The sequence below is a fragment of the Colias croceus genome, chromosome 29 (genome assembly GCF_905220415.1).
Source record: "Colias croceus chromosome 29, ilColCroc2.1".
Lineage (NCBI taxonomy): Eukaryota > Metazoa > Arthropoda > Insecta > Lepidoptera > Pieridae > Colias > Colias croceus.
Window position 1 is genome coordinate 129,257 of NC_059565.1, and position 18,650 is coordinate 147,906.

Below are 18,650 nucleotides of genomic sequence, written 5' to 3' on the forward strand. Positions count from 1 at the left end.
AATCGCGCTCGAGAATGCCGGATTAACGTTTTTTTTTTACAAGTTCGCGACCCTATAACTTGGCGGCGTCAAGGACTTATCGTCAGATTAGTTAAATTTAGTCTTAAAACACTAAAATCAACCCCCAATATCTTAATCTGACGCGCTCGAGTATTTCAGACTATCGATTTTTTTTTACTAATCTGATCGTCTATCCTGGGCGCGCGTCACTACTTAAAGAGCTAAATAGTTAACAAGGTTGTTCTATTAGGTCTAAGGTATCTCTCATATCTTAAACTGCCACGCTCGAGTATTGCAGAAAATTCCCCTCTTCGCCTCCCTATCTATAATATTAGTTCCATATTTTGGGAAAAATATCGAACACGGATCTTTTTAAGAAGATAGTACCTACCATTATCACAGATAATATAATAAGTAAACTGTACTAGTAAATCATATTATCTATGGTATTATAATATTTGTCTGTGGTAGAAACGCCGCGGTTAAAATATTATTATAGGCCTATTTGAAACTTTTGTGTAAAAGTTTTATACTGTGGTTTTATATGCTACATATTATATAATCGAGATTCGAGTTGAAAAAGAAGAAGCAGCTAACGCATTCCTAGGAGTGACTTTTATAAGGTTGCAAATGAACCAATTTCGGTGTTATTTTTAAAACTGGAACAATATTAAACACGTAAACATATTATATAAAAAAAACTACAATGTAGGTAGTGGTCATTGAGATAATATTACTACGTAGTGGTTAGTCTGTGGTAGTGGTATTGTTTTGTGCTTTCTATCATTTTTTTCTGTAGTGCAAGTATTATGAAGCAACAAGGCTAAAGTTTAATATTTCATTTGTTCTTTAAAATAATTGATAAGGTCAATAAACTTCTAAAAATATAAATGTTCAATACATCTGTCTGATGCGCTCGTTACTCGGTAGCGCCATAAAACCGACATTAATCGTAATATTATATGCAAATGTATCGAGATCAAAGAAGTACCTCGCGTTCTTTGCTGAATTTTCTTTTACATAAATAAATATTATAATAATACTAGCGGTCCGCCCCGGCTTCGCCCGTGGTACATATTTCGCAATAAAAGGTAGCCTATGTCCTTTCTCGGGTATCAAAATATCTCCATACCAAATTTCATGCAAATTGGTTCAGTAGTTTAGGCGTGATTGAGTAACAGATAGACAGACAGAGTTACTTTTGCATAAATTATAATATTAGTATGGATGATAATGCGCCGCGCGGTTTCACTCGCGGGCAAAGAAATTTCCATAGCTTAGGTACATGTGTTATTTCTGATACATGTATCATAATTAGGTAAGCTAAATTGCTACATAGTTTTATGTGTGATTTCAACATAGCATAACAAAATATTATAAAAAGCTGCAGTTTATGTTTGAAATAATATGAAACATAGACCATACCTTCTTAAAAACATACATAAATGTTGACCGGTCTATTGACCAGCGTTTTGAGTGGTTTTGATGGATATCACCTTGAGAGATATCTTTAAATTTATTGTGATAGGTACTGATTGTGATACTGGCAATACAACAACAACAAAAAAAAGAAGATTTTGGCGCCAATTCTTCTCGCGTGCATATATTTTTTTAAACAACTCGTAATTCATGTGCATTCAATTAAATTTTGTTATTCTAGTATTACAAACAGGCACTTCGATTTCGTATATTTGTAGTGTGAAGTGTGAACATCGCTCAAACGTAACGACAGAGTTTTGCACTCAGCGTGAGTATAAATTACAATGAAAATAAACTATTTTGTAACGCCAGTGTTTCTCAAACTTTTATTAGGTATCTAAGTTAAATGATAAGATTGAATATAAGATGGTAATATGCTAAACTTTTCGATCAGATCGGATGAAATTTGGCAAAGATGTAGATTTCTAGAGCAATAAAAATTTTACAATTGTAAAGGCGAAATACGAGATTTGTAAACTTTAAAAAAAATATATTTTATTTGTGTTTTATTTATTGTTCCAGTGTATTAAGTTTAAAAGTAATGTTCGTTCATATGTATTAAAAACTTACAAACATTTACATATAATAGAAATCTGTGTATACAGTCATGTGACATAAATAAAATTATTTGTTCCTTTTTCCCTTCTTTTTCCATTAAATAGCTATAGATTATTATTGAAAGATGGATACGAAATATATTTGAAAAATTGCTTCATTAAAATCTCAAGTACTTTGTTGAGAAAAGGTAATAAACATCCATCCATCACGCATCAAACTAATTATTAATAAATATAATAATAGCCAATACAACTTCAAAACTTTGAGAATTAAATGCGAAACACTCGCGCCTTTTTGGAATGCCGCCAAATGTCAAAAGTGGACGTTCGGATACTCGCACCGGCTTATGTAATTCATAGCATCAAGTATAATGGCCATTTAGATAAATACGAGTGCTTTAGATTATTGGATTATATGTTAAATTATGATACAGAGGCTTCCTTGTTAATGTAGTGACTGATATTTTCATTGAAGGTCGTTTGTGTGGAAAATGTATGCAAAAGAAAAAATGCTAGTTTATTTCGTATGTCCAGAATACGTATTATTACTGTCTCCTTTATTTCTTTCAACCCATGATTAAGGTCTGATTTTGGTTTTGTTTCCTTATACTTTAACTTACTAAAGTCCTCAAAAACATTGTGTACATTTTTATTAATATTTATCTGTATTATTTTTTTTTTATCTATGGCAATAACAATCTCCACCATTTCAATAGGTGCGAAATATTATTTTGTAAGCGAATCTATAAATAAATCTTAAAAATAACTTGCAGTGCACGTGAAGTCTTCCGCATAAATATGTAACAAAGACTAGGGTTTGCGGAATTTTGTTGTGACTAAAATATAAATTTTATCTGTTTGAATTAAACGCTATTTTGACACCTACGCTAACTTCTTCCTTGAGAACACAAAGAAATCTTGTGAATTAAATATTTCTTCCTATTTTGTTAATTGATTTATATTTATGGCAATAAATGCATTTTTAGCAAAAATGCCACATTTTTGTACACATTTAAACACATTACATTCTTTTGTTGTAAATATTATTATAGTTTTTACGCTTTTTTTCTCTCTATCTTCAGTACTCAGTCTACTGCCCAACTAATATAAGCGCGACGGTTACTGTCTCTCTGTACCGCTTTCTCGCATAATCCACTGAACCGATTTTGACTAGGTACTTATAAGTATAATTTTTTCGTAAGAAAATAAGTACTATAGAGTTTAGCAGCAGATGCAGCAGCGCGGGCGGGCCAGCATGTTGGATTGTTGAAACTTTATCAATATTCCAGAGATGTCTCCTCGAAGTGAATATGAAAATGGACAACGATGATAAACTTCTAGTTTTGAAGAAAGATGCATTCAAGTGCCTCCATTATCTACTAATTTATTTACTACAATTACTACCATAATAATATATTAGTTATTTCAGATATTATTATATATGAAATGTTTATTTGAAAAAGTTAATTTACCTAAGTACATACCTAATTATCAGATACTATTGGTTCGAATTGAAAATACTCTCTATTTCTATTACAATGTTCATTTACTTATATAGCACAGCTTATATAGGTTTTAAGTTAAATACCTATACAGGGTTACTTGTAAAACACCAGCAACCTCGCAGGACAAGATAGCTAACATCTTAATAGTAACAACATTTGTTCTACGACTTTTGGCATAATCGCAATAAATTATTTTTAAATTATTGTAACCCGTATAATATGATACGATAGAATGATGTGGACAAGCAATGAAAATTGTTGAAAATACGTGAAAAAAATATTTCTTTTCAGAGCGGACAAACATGTATGGTTTGGCTAGTATCTGTACATTTGGCATCGTTTTAAGGGAAACAAAAATCATTACGCAGGTAAAGTTGTTGGCAACAGATAAACTGACGGCTATTTTTGTGATAAATACACGATTTCTTAAATACAACTCTAACATAAATACACGAATATCCGTCGTTTTGACAGGGCCGGTGTCTGATGCAGCATTTTCTATTTTTAATAAATCGTAAGTTATAAGTATAAAAGACTCGGGTGGAAAGTTATTTCCGCCCGAGGCTTTTCCCGCGTTTTTAAAGAAAAACCCGCATAGTTCCCGTTCCCGTGGGATTTCCGGGATAAAACCTATCCTATGTGTTAATCCAAGTTACCCTCTATATGTGTGCTAAATTTCATTGTAATCGGTTCAGTAGCATTTGCGTGAAAGATTAAGAAACATTCACATACATCCATCCTCACAAATTTTCGCATTAGTAATATTAGTAGGATAGGATAGGATAGTAGGTAGTCATAGAAGCAGAAGGTAAAATACAGAAGGGTTGCTAATCTATATTTAAATAAGATGGAGTTGCTATTTAATAAGATGGAGTTGCTGTCTTTATGGAGTTGCTCTTAGCAATATAGGTAATAACGAAGAAAATATAGAACCGATCTTGATTTAAGAATTGTAAAAACATAAAAGTTCCAAAATATGCATGTAATGTTATCCTTATCTGTTACCTAATCTAAGGTCCTAATCAATCCCAAATAATAATTTAATATTTATGTAATCGAAAGTGTTGTTATAATGATGACAGTCAGTTACTGTTACACTCTAGATCTACTGCGCAGATTTGTTTAAAAAATAACCTGCAGATAGATTAATTACCTTTTATTGATTCGTTAAGTTTTGAATAAATTGCTGTATAGATAATGGTAAGTAGTAAGTACCTACGGTATATTTCTGTAGTGTAGTATAGACAGAGAGACGGGTACAAAAATAATCATCTATTTTAAGACAAAATTTTTTCAAACATAAATTAATAGTTACAATTATGAATAATGACAAAGCTAGCACATACACCTGGCTTCGTTCCAAATAATACTTCAGTTCATTCACTCACTTCAGCTGAAACGAAACCTGATGTAGGTAATTCTTTGTTTAGAAAATAGGTTAGTATTATTGAAGCATACGAAAATAACTGTCTGTTTGTTTGTTACACTCACGGTCAAACCGTTGAACCGAATGTGATGAACTTTGAAAGAGTTTTTCATTGTTTACTTGAAGATATTTTAAAGTTTTGTTTGATTTTTAAGATTCAAACTGCTTGTATAGGCAAGTAATAAGTAATTAACAAATAATATCACTACATAGTATAAAACAAAGTCGTTTTCTCTGTCCCTATGTCCCTTTATATGCTTCAATCTTTAAAACTACGCAACGGATATTGATGCGGTTTTTTTTAAGCTATTGCATAGCTTCTATCGCGGGCCTTGAGCGCGGGGACCGAATCGAGAAATTCCGTAACAAAAAAACCTCACGCTCCCCACTCCAACGGGCGGAGGTGTGGCATGAAGGCATAGCATATAGCCTATAGGTTTACCGCGGCCTACCGCGGCAGTCCCCGAGTGACACACGTCGTTTTTTTTAATAGATAGAGTGATTCAAGAGAAAGGTTTTAGTATATAATTTATTAGGTTTTAGACAAAGCGGGCGAAGCCGCGGGTGGTAAGCTAGTCATTGATATTTTATTTCGCTATCGATATTCTTCGTGAAGACAAGGTGCAAATTTTTCTTTATAAGATAGATCATTTTTTGTTATCTCCATATATAGGTATAGGTATCAAACCCAGAACACCTCATTTTACGTTCACCATTGTACCAAGGTCATATAGTAAAATAAATAAATATATCGCTATCAGAACATAAAATCATTTGCAAAATAAATTAATTGATAAATGAAAACAGACGGGGCACTGAAAGATATATTGCACAACCTTCAAGCGATCGCTTATATAAATCAGAGTTATATAAATAAAAACTATTTTTATTTATCATTGATCTTGAGTAGAAAGTATACAATATAGAGTACTAACTTTTCGCCCGAGAATACTTCGCGTGTGAAAAACGTTTTATGTACAAAACATCGCCGGTTTTAGACCCTTTAATTTTTGCACATCGCTATTCTGCAATTTTCGTCATTATATAGATAGTTTTTATCTTTTTATTTGGGTATAAATAATTTTATGTCTAAGAAAGAGCAAGATAATCTATTTTCATCATGCTTAAAAGGATGTCTCAAGCTCAACGATAGAAGAAACTGTTAACTTGTTTCTTGTAAGTATATTTGCAATCGGAATTTTAAATGATAATTCCTTCGTAAGTAGATAAGGTTCAGGTAAGAAATTAAAACACTGTCTATTTGAAGGACTCTGTAGGTGGATAAAACTACATAAAAAGTGTAGGTAATTTTATTTCTGAGATGTCTTTATTAATGTATTTCTAATTTAGATGTAACCAATTAAATGTAAAACCACTATCGTATTGGGAAACTGTAATGTTAGTGTGTGTTTATAAATAAATAAATATAAAATATAAATATAAATATGTTTTATCATTTTGGCGCCCCTCGCTCAGTGGCGCCTATAGCGCCCTTTGGCAACGCAGCGCCGGCCCTCTACATTCAAGGTAGTTATGAATTTCGACGCATGTTCGACCGTATTATGTAACTATTTACTAATATTTGATATTTCCACATTACTAAACAGTAAATTATATTTTATAATTATAGCTGTGCTGTGCGGACCTACAGACGAACCCGAGGGTAAAGCAAGTATTTCTTTAGATTATAATGTTGTTCTAGTACATACCTATGCTACAACTACCAAGTATCATCAAAATTCGTTTAGTATTTTTTGTAAATGCATGAACAGATGTACCTATGTTTGTTACTCTCGTGTAAAAACAGTGTATCTGTAAGAAAATCGGCACAAATGGAGTATGGTTAGCTAGCTACTACTTAATATTCTGTGGTATGGTTAAAAAATTATTATTCTCTAAATAACAAAATTCACTTGAATTAATAAGAAAGCTTGAGTTCGAGCTTAACGAATTTCAATTTTAGTTTAAGTTTGAGTTAAAGTGTAATGAGTATGACTTTGAGTTTGAGTTCGAAGCTCCCGCCCTATATCCAGGTGCAACTTCCGCGGTCGACGACACAACATCTGATGTGACTCCACACGCTCCGATTTCATTGTTCTACATTCAACATGGCCGTTGATACTCTTGACGTCAAAAACGTAAACCGGAAAACAATTGTACAGAAAATGTAATTCCGAATTCTATATTTATATGCCCATCAGAGAAATAAAGCACCATTTGAGAGCACAATTTAGGTATATTTTAAACAAAACGACAATTATTAATATAGTTGGATATTATTATAAATAATATAGTATAAATTTATAAGATTGTTACAATATTCATGTTATTAAAGAATATAAACCATTGTTCCAATTACTCTTAGTTGCAAGGACTGAGAATGTCTTTGTTGCGACATGTTTTAATGAAACTGTAAAAATAAAAGAATTTTTTAGCGTTTACGCAATTTAGTTCCTCCTTGTGTGCAGTGGTACACATAGTTATTACGATTTGAATTTGAATTTATAATATCTACCAACTTACGAGCGTTAGCAATTTAAATAAAAAAAATTCGGTCTCTCAAAATGCTACCTTCTATAATTGTCTATGAAAAAATTGTTTGAATTTAGAAATGCACTTTCTTTTTGTTTCTATTGGTTCGAATTTGAATCTATTTTGATATCGAACTAAGATATTGAACTATTTATATTGAGTTTTTTTGAAGTCAATAATAATTATACCTTACATTAAATAATCCCCGATTTTACTTAAAAGCTGTATATATTTTTTTTCGAAAGCAGTTCAACTATTCAATTGTTTTACAAGTACATACCTACCTATCGTTTCATACAAGATCCTAGCCTCTAACAAATATGAATCATAATAATAGACTTCAGACCAACAAATCATAGAATCACAAGAAACAGGTGTCCTGGAAAGCTCGTCAAACAGGCGAGGTGTTTTGGCAATATGTCAATTACGACATTACACGAAATCAATGATAAATATGCTTTGGCCTATTTACTATAAATACACGGTCGATGACCTCCATCCACAGGCTAGCATGGTCCTTGTACGGGGTAGATGCATTTTATATGTATATCTCTATGTATCTCGTAAATAGCTCTACAATATTATGTTTATGTGCCCTTTCAGAAGATATTGTAACAGGCAAGTGGGTATATAAAACTGAATTTAGGTAGTTCGTTTGTTTGTTTGAAAGCGCCATCTACTTACTGGACTGATTCTTTTTTCTATTACTGTTGAATATCCACGTGATCCCTGTGTGCTATATGCTATGTATGTACCCCAAGCGAAGCCGGGATAGAGCGCTAATAATTTATAATAGACTAGCATTACGCCCGCGGCTTTGCCCACAAAGAAAAACCCGCATAGTACCCGTTCCCGTGGGATTTCCGGGATGAAACCGATCCTATGTGTTAATCCAAGTTACCCTCTATATGTTAGCTAAATTTCATTTTAATCGGTTCAGTAGTATTTGCGTGAAAGAGTAACAAACACACACACACACTCACATCCTCACAAACTTTCGCATTTATAATATTAGTAGGATGGACTCTTATAAATTAATTAACAGTATGTCTATTAATAATTAGTGACTATTCAGTCTTTCAATCAAGAGATGCAAAGTATAAAATATTGTTGATTTCGTATCACAATACGGATTTGTCGAATGTTTGTTTCACTTCGATACGTGTAGGAGAAGACAGATGAGAGTCGATAAAATTTCGACCATATGTGATAGAGTCATCAAAGTTTAAATAAATTTATCAAAAACAATATAATACTATCTATCGTATTAGGCATTGAACAAAGGTATTATTAATTTACTATTCTTCATTTCAAATAAAAACATTCGCCATGATGTCCAAAATGACATCGCAAATGTTCTTTTATTTATGAACACAGCTTCAAAGATAAAAATGATAAATGTGATAAATCTTAAGAAAACGATGTCGTAGAACTTTTTACAAAGGACTACAATGCTGTAAAGAGAAATCAAAACATACGTTTCAATTTAATTTATCTATAAATAAATGAATTGAGTAAAATGTTCATAGTTCAAACCGTTTAACATTTTGAAATCACGTTTATTTTTGTTTAACACGTGAGCATTCCCGCCAAAACCACATACTATCGTTTACTCGGCGATTTTACTCATAGACAATAAAACTAGGTATTTATATGTATAGTCGGTTTCGCGCTATCACGCGCGAATATCAAAAACATTGTGGAATTTCTTTTTAAAATACCGTTTATTTCTAACAATGAAAGTGTTTAATGGATTTCCGTATTTTGATTGATCGCAAATTCTACAATTCTTATTATAAGTTAATGAACGAAGATGAATTTCTAAGCCATTCTAAGTATATTTTTAGACATGTTAAGTAAATTAATATCATTACAATCTCTACAATACCTAGATATCGATATTAAAGAGCTTTTCTATTTCTTTATTGGTACAATTAGTGAAAATATTCATTTTTACATTGTGATTATGTACCTAATACAAACCACAGTTTACAAACGTAATATTGACGTTAAATTGGACGTTAAAAGTTAAAGAAAATATGTTCTCCTCCTGGAATTCTAAAACGAACGTAAAACTTTTCATTGTACATCTTTATGACCTTAAACCTTTGACAATACTTACTATATGAAGGAAATTAAATCGTTAATGCAATAAGAAGCATTCTTATTTCATCTTTCCTCAAAGTTTGTATTCATTATCTTGTCAAAATACGACCACAAAAAGCTTGTAAGTCTCAATTCACACACGTATTTTTATCACTTGCAACATATTTTGTGTACCACAAAGCACATCTGTTGTGGAAAGCGGGTTTTCACGTAAATTCATTGCAAATTCAACATACGGATATATAAGTTTGTGTGGAAACAAACACAAAAGTGCATTGAAACGTCTTTGTCCTCGTTATTTGGGTCGAGTAAAAATATATTCCTCTGTAACTGGAGATGCAAATCTAAATTCTGATTGTAACCCGCTAGCTGTGTCGCTGGCGTGGCTCATTTTTGAGTGGCTGTCGAAATATCGAGTATTTTGTTATTATGCCAATGAACAGGCTAAAAGTTTAGGTGTATCTGTTATTATCTACATCTACACTAATATTATAAAGAGGAAAACTTTGTTTGTTTGTTTGTTTGATTGTAATGAATAGGCTCATAAACTACTGGACCGATTTTAAAAATTCTTTCACCATTCTAAAGCTAGCTAGCTAGCTTATCCACGAGTAATATAGGCTAGGTTTTATCCAGGAAATCCCACGGGAACGGGAACTATGCGGAATTTTCTTTGAAAACGCGGGCGAAGCCGCAGGCGGAATGCTAGTCGGTCGGAATATAAATTGTAACTATAAGTAAATATTACATTTATTTACTGCAAATAAATAATACAAGTATTGTGTAGTCTAACTGCTCTACTTTATATTATACTAGTTATAGCCCGCGGCTTCACCTGCATTCCAACTCGCCCGTCGTAGGTATATATTTTAGATATGCAAACACATAAAATTATGGAATGATCATAACTTCTACTCCTGTCAATATTATATTTTAATAGTACTTAAATCTAATCAAATCTGAATAATTATCATCAATAGATTATTTAGATGTTTGTGTTGTAAAGCATAATCCATACTAATATTATAAATGCGAAAGTAACTCTGTCTGTCTGTCTGTCTGTTACTCAATCACGCCTAAACTACTGAACTGAAACATATTCATGAAATTTGGTATGGAGATATTTTGATACCCGAGAAAGGACATAGGCTACTTATTATCCCGGGAAAATGACGCAATCCCGGAAATCCCACGGGAACGGGTTTTTCTTTGACTGCGCGGGCGAAGCCGCGGGCGGAAACCTAGTAAATAATAATTTCCTTCCTTTTCCAAGTCGGTTGAAGACAACTGCATCAGATCTCAATAACATTGTCCCCGGGGACGAACAAGACACGTTTCAGACGGAATTACTACTAATTTGTTAAACAACGTCACGACTTTTGGCAAAAACACTCAGATACTATCTCGTACGGTTATTATAAATGTATCTATGAGTGTGTAGTGTATCATACTAATATTATAAACGCGAAAGTTTGTGAGTATGGATGTTTGTTTCTCTTTCACATGGAAACTGCTGCACAGATTTGTAAGACACTTTACAGGAATACAGGTTACTTCGAAATAACACATGAGCTATAGTGTAATATTATCTATGTATGTACTTGATTTTGCTCTCGGGTGAAACCACGTGGTAAAGCTATATGCGATATGTCGTTACGCCCTGACTAGGGTTGTTACATGGAAAGAATAGTTTTGACAAACGAAAACTAAAATGTAAATGCATCTGTTGTGTAGGTTATGTTTTTGACAATTTGTTCTTCTCTTACTAACATAAGATTATATTCATAAGAGAAGAACAATTTCAAAACACATTCAGCATTAACTTCATACATTTCCTTTCCCATCAGGTTGCCTGGTAGAGATTGCTGCTTAGCAATAAGGACGCCTCTTGTACAAACTATGCCTTTCTTTTGTATTTTAATGTTATTTTTGTCCTAATTTTGTTTGTGCAAAAAAGTGTTATAAATAAATAAATAAGAATACCAGAGAACATTTCTATGCTTATGCACCAAGAAGTGCTATAACATATTTAAAAAATTTCGCGTGCATAAACATAGAAATGTTCTACAAACATTTAAATCTCTATCTTTATTCTATTACTAGCTGCATTCCGCGGTTTTACCCGCAGTGCTCCGCTCCTGTTGGTCTTAGCGAGATGATATATTATAGCCTATAGCCTTCCTCGATTGATGGGCTATCTTACACCGAAAGAATTCTTCAAATCGGACCATAGTTTCTGAGATTAGCACGTTAAAACAAACAAACAAAAAGCTCTACAGCTTTATAATATTATAGTATAGATATATTTTTATTAAGATATATTTCGAAGAATGTGATATAATTTGCACCGAGGAAGACACCACATCCTCACTTGAGAACATATTGGCAATCGGCATTCTCAAGAATTTATTTACCAACTACAAAGTACAAACTATGAAGTATCATAACGCTGTAGGTATGGATTTAAATTGTATTCTATAATTATTTAATTAGTGTACTTTATTATAATTATTAATTATATAAGTAATCTTTATAACATGCACCGCTTATTCATAAAAATATATGAAATGTCTCGTTACGTACTTCCCGTTCGCAATTTCTAAACGCTTTTGATTTCTTAAAATACGTATTTGACATTGAAAATTTTTATACGCGCTGAAAATATAAATAAAATTTTAACATTGCAAATGATATACTTTAGTTTGTACTTTTTGTTATCATCTTTTGAAGATCATCACTATCACATACTTAATATTTAATAACAAGTTCCTTCCCGCTGTCTGTATGTCTCTACATGCTACTACGCAACGCATTTTGATTCATTTCTTTTTTTAAGATAAAATGATTGCAGAAGAAAATTTATACATTTATGCATAATATATTTACTCCCGACTGAAGACGGGGTGGATCACGGGTGGATCATTCCACGTTCGTTTTAATAATTTAAATTGGATATAAATAATAGAGCGATGTCAAAGAAGCTTTTGGGGTGACCGAAAAAAATGACAATTCTCTGTACATACCTATTATGATATTTATGATAATTATAAAAATATTTATAGCATAATAATTTGAATGAATTTCTATTTTTTCATGATTTATTACTCCGGAAAATGGCAGTGAGACTTAAAGGTAGAGACTTAAATTTTTACTTTTTCCCAGAGCTTCGTTAACCAAGTGCAATAAAAGAACATTATTCGTTTCACTGTATTTAATTTAAGTACCTATATTTATTTTAAACTCTTGACCGTAAAAAAGGTGAAGAAACGAATCTGTAAACATACAATTTGCTAGAAGCATCACCTTCAAGCCATTTGCCGCTGCCGTGAACTGTCGAAGAACTAAGAAACCATGCGAATAACATTGTAGTCATTCTCTGTTTGATAAACAATCGATTTTTATTAAATTTGTAGTATAAAGAAAAATAATAATTTACTTAGGTAAAGGTGTCATTTATAACTTAGGTTACCTAGTTCAGAAAAAGTTCAAATATGTGTTGTTTGTTGTTCGAAAATTTATTCGAATTTTTGTAGTTGTTAGTTAAACATGATTTTACTTTTCAATCGTTTTTCTCAGTATAAAAGAGCATTTTATTAACTACCGAAGGCTACATAGGCTACCTTCGCAATAAAAGGTAGCCTATGTCCTTTCTCGGGTATCAAAATATCTCCATACCAAATTTCATGCAAATTGGTTCAGTAGTTTAGGCGTGATTGAGTAACAGACAGACAGACAGAGTTACTTTCGTATTTATAATATTAATATGGATTATAATAATGTATACGTAACAATCAGTACATTTCAGTTACATAAAACTTTTAACGTGAACTTTAAGCCCTTTTTCAACTAAAACATAGTAACAGCATAGTTTGGCTAAACATCGATCATGACAAGGAATGTTAATAAAGAATCTACTTACTGTTTGGCAGATTACAACCCATCGCATGATTAGCAATGACTGACGAGCGATATGGACTTGATGAAAACAATAATAGAAACTCGTGGGGTTAAAATTATCCTGCTTATTTCGAATTTACAGGATGTTTGTTGAATGTTGAAACACAGCGTATTTTCTATGTTGCATTGTAAACATTATCTTTTTGAAATCTGTACTGATGAAAAGATCAAAGATATAAGGAATTATTTTCCTCATTCCTACAAAAATAGCCATAGGGCATCACTGATCACTGGCTGTGCCGCAAGGTTTCACCCGTAAAAGCAGTTTTTTTTATGGTTGTGTGAATGCATGCAACATTTACGCAAGAAAGAGTAGCAAACATAGGTACATACCATACATTTTTAAAAAATCTTCATAATAAATTGTTTAATGTAAAATGAAATAAAAGTTTATTTTTCGCTTAAAAAATGTAGTAGCATCGCATCGTTCTTTGTAAATTAATTAGAAAATTATTATACGTTTCTGTGTATTTCTTATACGTAGGTACATATCTAAATAATATAAACCTAGAGTATGATTAAAAAAGAATGTTTAATTACAAACAAAAACACATAAATTTTGAAGCTTTAAACATAACTATTTGAAGTCTGACTACGTTATTAAAAGTGCACTAGATTGTACCAACTAGTTATTATTCTGTGATTGTACTAAAAATTGCGCTAACAAAGAAATGTTTATCATAAAAAGTAGAGATTATTATACAATACAACGAGTTGTTTTAATTTCCTAGTCATCCTAAATTAAATTAATGATGCTTAAAAATTAAACAAATACCTAGATAAAACGCTACAAATTAAGAACCTATGTTTTTAAAATCGTTAAAAAATAAAGTTAACTACTTTACTGTGTTTAATTTCTACTCTTATAAATGAGATATCAAATCATAATGATGATTTTTAAATTAAAACACTCAATTCACTAGCTCTCGACCATGATTTTCCGAAAGCGGTTTGAGTTTTTGCATTTATACAAATTTAATTGAGTAAATAAAAGTTGAATTCAAGAGGTAACAATACAAAGTACCTACTAATATTATAAATGCGAAAGTTTGTGAGGATGTGTGTGTGTGTGTGTGTGTGTGTTTGTTACTCTTTCAAGCAAATACTACTGAACCGATTACAATGAAATTTAGCACACATATAGAGGGTAACTTGGATTAACACATAGGATAGGTTTATCCCGGAAATACCACGGGACCAGGAACTATGCGGGTTTTTCTTTCAAAACGCGGGCGAAGCCGCGGGCGGAAAGCTAGTACCTATATAATGTAACGATGATGTTGGATAAATCTCTGTTTGCATACAAACGTAGTCTCTCGCCGACTATAGAATTTTAAACTATTTTAAATCTTGGCATCACAAACGGTGAGTTTTTATAATTTCGGCAATAACTTTTATTTCGTATTGCAACAAAGACATGATTTAACTCACTTTTTAGTGTATTTTAATAGCTTTTGTTATTTGGTGCTTTAAAACGCGTTCGTGTAAATAAATAATGAAAATTGTAATGTAGAGTCGTTGTTTGTTTTGCTAAAAGTGCATCGGCCTTCCGTATTCATAAATTACAGGTAAGTAATTACATGTCAATGTTAAATATAATTCACATTAAAGGATGGTTTTTGAAATATAAGAAAGTTCTATTTTTTTAATTATTGGTAAAAAGTTAGGTTATATCAAAGATCAAAATATAGAGTTTCAGACGATTCGAACTGTTTTGTAGAGCCAAGTAATATTCTATGAAATCTTTAATCTATTGTATTAATAGGTCATATAATATGGAATAAATAGAGTTTAAAAACGAACATTTGGTGTTTTATTTCAGTTTTGAAACAGATAGTCATAAAAATAAAAACAAAACCAAAATACTCAAGTAAGTAAACTAAACTAATATCTATTTATTACATAAAAAATCATGTCCACACGCCACAATACTCACCCGTACAAAATCATATCCAACAGAACAGATAAAAATTATTTTTAAAACACTTATTTGTGAACGAAAATACGCGCGAAATCAAGATGGCGGACGCGCGGGCGTCCCGCTCGAAGCGACGAACAATCTGAAATCTGGACTGTAAGCCGGGCTAAACGGGATAGGAAATATAAAATTACTCTGCTAATTTAGTGATGTTTAATTTTACTGTCGATAATATTACCTTTCTGTGTACGAAATAGAGTTATAGTAGGCTTCCTACGTTACGTGGGATATTTTACTGGAGAAATTGGCATATCTATTCAATTTACAGGTCTTATTTTAATGCTTTTACCTACACAATTAGTACTGTGTTATGAAAGGATATAAATTGTATAGTAAAAGTACGTATTTTTAATATATTTTGTCATGAAGAGGCTCTTTTTTCTTAATGTAGAGTCAGCTGGAAGCCTCTACTACTCTATCTATAATTTATCTATATTGTCTACGAATTTTCTCTTTTCATAGTAAAAGCTGCGCTTAGTTTAAACTACCAAGATGGTGTTATCTATTACGACCTTTGTAGTTCACATATAATACAATAATATTAAATTTACAGGCAAAGTGTAAATAAATTATTATACTCTATCCATCTTATCCAAAGAACTCTATGTTTTTATTTTTTGAGCTTTTTCCTGTCATATGTAGATCAGCTATCCTATTTATTTAACTAGACATTCTAGAAGCACTTTTGAAGCATCATAATTTTTACTAAGTTAGTTACCATCGCATCGTTTCCACAAGAAATTTCTACAGAGAAGAACCATCAAGAAAATTTGTATGATCTTCTGGATGATTTTATTTTACTATGTTAAAATTTTGATACAATTATTCAACTTGACTTCGTTGAGAATCGTTTTTGAATCGAAAATATGGAAAAATAGAAATTTACTACAGGTTCAGAAAGCAGTGAACTATCATACAACATAATATAGCAGGCTGTTAGCAGATTATGATGCCAAAGCAGTGTCCTGTCGTTCCTAAATGGCAATTATTTCCTATTGCGAATATTTAATAATGGTGGACATAGGTACTTGCAAAAAACATCGATATCTCATCAGAACATCACTAGCCGAGCACCTGGAGAAAATTCGGGGAAACAAATTGTTTATTTTAGTTAGTACTGAAATTCAGTGTTACTACATCGTATAATGTTATTGGTGAATCACAGGAATAACTTGTCAATATGTTTGTTTGCCAATATAGTCAAAACAGATGAACTGTGGATAAATATTTAATTAGCTTGTCGTCAATTGATTAGGCACATTTTATTTGAAAACGTTGGTTTTATTTTAGATTCTTTTATCGATAGAACGTGGCTCGTTCATTGATTTTGATTAAAATATGAATAGGTACCTATCCCTACAACATTTACTTCACTGGCTCGTTATTTTAACAAAATCCAGTCAAAAATAAGGCACTATATGCTTGCAATATAGGTACTTAATTATAAAAATAAAATAATAGTAGTAAATTTGGCACAATAATATTATATGAATAGTCTACCTTACGGTATGAGCTTTCGGCTCTTATTGGTTACCTATGCTTGTAGTTACATATTTACAAAAATACACAAGGTGTTGTAGAAAATGCGACTCACTGAACTAAATGTGTCTTCATAACTTGTGCGTGAAAAAGTAAAAAAGAAGAGCGTGTGTGCCGAGCATGTGTCAGAAGTGAAACTTCTTTAGCAAGATTCAAAGATACTGAAATCGTCGCGTTACTACATGACGTGACGGTATTGCCATGAAATTTTACTCTCAACGCTAACCGTGCGCTAACCCCTCTAAAGAAGTTTCACTTTAAAAGCTGAATCATAAAGGCGTCTTCTTCTATTAGTTTAAAAGATGGAGCAAATACAATCTAAAAAACATGATTTAAGATTAAAAACAAGAGCGTGCCGAGCACACGTATCACAAATGAAACTTCTTTAGCAAGATTCAAAGATACCAAAATCGTCGCCTTACTATATGTCGTGACGGTATTGTCATGACGCGACCTTGAAATATTACTCTCAACCTGCCTTAAGAAGTTTCACTTAAAAAATAGACATATCCATTTCAGAACTACGTTGCGAAAGACAAACATACAGAAATTCACCCAATAAATATATTAAATACCCTGTTTTTACTGGGGATACCCCCAAATAGTATAAATATTTACAATTTATAAACATTATAGAATTTCCCTATCACGTGTGTTTACTGTTTACTCCTACGAGACAGCTCGACTGATTTCTACGAAATTTTTATGTACAATCTGTAGATCTGAGAATAGGTCGTAAAGTATTTACTAGCCGTCCGACCCGGCTTCGCCCGTGGTAAATATAGCCACAGATTACAAATAGCATAGCTCTCAGAGATCGTATATCTGGATATATGAAAGAATTTTTGAAATCGGTCCAGTATTTCCTGAGATAAGCGCGTTAAAACAAAAAACAAACTACAGCTCTATAATAATAAGTGTAGAAATTATAAATAATTATTATTATTAATAAATCTAGTCTCTTATCTACCTCTATTGTAATATCTAGATATTATGATAAACTTTAAAATTCTAGTTTTTTATTCAATAAAATGGTACAAACTACAGCGATACGGCAAAAGACACAGGTTTGAATCCCAGCTCATGATCGATTTTTCATTCATTTTCTAACATTTTTAAATAGTACATTTTCTTGATTTTAATTTAAAATCAAAGTAGTCATATCAACAAATATGAATTGTTCATAAATCGTTCCATAGATACTGGCCTCTGGTCAAGGTGACACACACACACGTAGTGAGGAAAACGACCGGCGCGAGCGCATGTGCGTGCCCGTTGTCGTACGACACGAGAAATAGTTGATATAGAATAGTAGTCGCTTATCCCTTAACTATGTTTACTTGGTTTATCCCGGGTTAACTTGGATCACAATAAACTTATGTTAAAAATAATCTATGTTAAGATGTAGGTTGTTAATTGGTAAAGATATAGCTTTCTTTTTTTAAAAGAATGTTAAAAATCGTCACAGTAATTTTTGGGGTACTTAGATCGTAACAACAAGTACCTAATTAAACTCTAAGCCTCGAACGGTTCTCATGAAATTTTGTGTGTACAAAAATTTAAATACTTTC

The 18,650-nt window shown here is 31.9% G+C and overlaps 1 protein-coding gene across 1 annotated transcript in view; it reads right to left on the reverse strand.

Annotated features, from left to right (window-relative positions):
- LOC123704249 (tau-tubulin kinase homolog Asator) overlaps positions 1-15,613 on the reverse strand; it is a gene marked incomplete at its 3' end in the record, with an annotated part of 57,907 nt that extends 42,294 nt beyond the window's left edge. The window contains exon 1 of the mRNA XM_045652557.1: positions 15,499-15,613. The remainder of the gene's footprint in view (positions 1-15,498) is intronic.
- Positions 15,614-18,650: the final 3,037 nt, after the last annotated feature.